This window comes from Choloepus didactylus, chromosome X, assembly GCF_015220235.1.
Source record: "Choloepus didactylus isolate mChoDid1 chromosome X, mChoDid1.pri, whole genome shotgun sequence".
NCBI classification, from domain to species: domain Eukaryota; kingdom Metazoa; phylum Chordata; class Mammalia; order Pilosa; family Megalonychidae; genus Choloepus; species Choloepus didactylus.
The window spans coordinates 89,498,008-89,500,386 of record NC_051334.1 but is presented as its reverse complement, the minus strand read 5'-3'; positions in this window follow the sequence as shown (position 1 = coordinate 89,500,386).

The window sequence follows — 2,379 nt, the reverse complement described above, 5'->3', positions numbered from 1 at the left end:
TGTTTACTGTGGGGTTTAAAATTAAACTCTTAAGTCCATAACAATCTTGTTTTTCTTTGATACCAACTTAATTTCAATAGGACACATAAACTATGTACCTATACTCCTCCATTCCCCCACCTTTATATAGTTCTTGTCAAAAATTATGTATTTTACATTGAGTTCAAAACCACTGATTTATCATTAGAGTTTGGTTTTTTATCATGTAGGAAGTAAATAGTGGAGTTACAATTCAAAAATGATTGGCTTCTATTTGTATTCCATTGTGGTCAGAGATTGTGCTTTGAATATGTACAATTGTTGTTATTGTTTTTTATTGAGGCTTGTTTTATGACCCAGCTATGGTCCATTCTGGAGAAAGATCTGTGATCACTAGAGAAAAATGAGTGTCTTGGTGATTTGGGATGTAAGTTTCTATATATGTCTATTAAAATTCTCTGTATCTCTTTCTCCTTTCTTTGTTTTCTGTCAGTAGGGCTCCCTTTAGTATCTGACATCGGGCAGGTCTTTATTGGCAAACTCTCTCAGCCTTTGTCTGTGAAAAATTTAAGCTCTCCCTCAAATTTGAAGGAGAGTTTTGCTGGATAAAGTATTCTTGGTTGGAAATTTTTTTCTCTCAGAGTTTTAAATATGTCTGCGACTGCCTTCTCACCTCCATGGTGGCCACTGAGTAGTCACAACTTAGTTTTATGTTGTTTCCTTTGTATGTGGTGAATTGCTATTCTCTTGCAGCTTTCAGAACTTGCTCCTTCTCTTCAGTATTTGACAGTTGGTCAGAATATGTCTTGGATTCATTGGATTTGGAGTTCGCTGGGCATTTATGCTTTGTGTATTTATATCATGTAGAAGGTTTGGGAAGTTTTCCCCAACAATTTCTTTGAATACTCTTTCTAGACCTTTACCCTTCTCTTCCCCTTCTGGGACACCAATGAGTCTTACATTTGGACATTCTATTTTATCTATAATATCCCTGAGATCCTTTTCGATTTTTTCAAATTTTTTTCTCCATTTTTTCTTTTTCTTTCATTTTCTGTTCTGTGGGCCTCTAGGACACTGAGTCATTGTTCAACTTCCTCTAATCTTGTATTAGGAGTATCCAGAGTTTTTTAATTGGCCAACAATTTCCTTTATTTCCATAAGATCTTCTATTTTTTATTTAATCTTGCAATTTCTTCTTTATGCTCTTCTAGCATCTGCTTATGTCCCTTTTATCCTGCTCCATGGTCTTCTTCATGTCTTTTATATCCTGTGCCATGTTTTTGTTCCTCGATTGTAATTGTTTGATTAATTGTGCCAAGTACTGTGTCTCTTCTGATATTTTATTTGGGTGTTTGGGATCAGGTTCTTCATATCATCTGGTTTTATCATATGCATTAAGATTTTCTGTTGTTTTTGGCCTCTTGGCATTTGCTTTGCTTGATAGGGTTCTTTCAAGTTGTAAAAAAAAATTACCAATCTGATTTTTCAGAAATACAAGTTGGTGGCATACACTTTCTCCAGCTAATCAGCAGATGTCATCTGCGAGTCACCTATACCCCTCAAGTCAGTTTTTTCTGAACTCTGTCTTTGTGGTGTGTGGGGAAATGATTTTTGTGGGATTCAGTTGGTGGACTCAGTTTGGGTTGTTGTTGGAGCTGTCCGCCTGAACATGGTGCGTGTGTCTGGGTGGTCAGGGAGGCAGGGCCACTTTAGTATTCAAACCTCCCTGGTGTTCCTGGAGATTCAAGGCTATTGCAAGAGTCTAAGCCTTCATTTCAGTTTTGCCTCAGATTTTCTCTGTCGCTGACCCACAAACCACCGGCATTGACGTAGCATCCCAGGGTTTTCCGAGCAGGCCCCCCTTCTCAGCTGTGATCTTCCAGGACCTCTGCTGAGGGAAGGCTGTGCTACGTCACTAGTGTGCGTCATCCCTCAAGGGAAGCCCCAGGCTTCCGGGCCATGCAGGGGCGCTCTCTGCCTGATGCAAAGATTAGCTTATAATTCTTGACTGGTGTAAGTTCTGAATGAAAGGCAGGTAGTAGAGCTGGGCCCTACCTCTTTCCTCTTAGAGAAGATAGACGCCTTAGGGGGAGGTCATTAGCATTTCAGTGGTCTCTTCTGCCTGTGCCACACCCCTGTCTGGGTCACAGAACTGGGAACTGAAAATGGCTGAGGCTTTCTCCATGAGTTGAAAAAGGAACAGAGCTAGTCCAAGGCCACCCTCCGGCTCTCCAAGGTCAGTCGTCACCCAAAGCCTTTGTCTACTTGTTAGGGATGTACCTTGTAGTGAGTGTTCACAGTCGCTAATTAAAAAACCTAGTTGGAGCTCAGCTGAGCTATATTCGTTTGCTGGGAGAAACCTTCTCTGTCTCCACAAGTCTTTGCAGCTCAGGCTGTGGG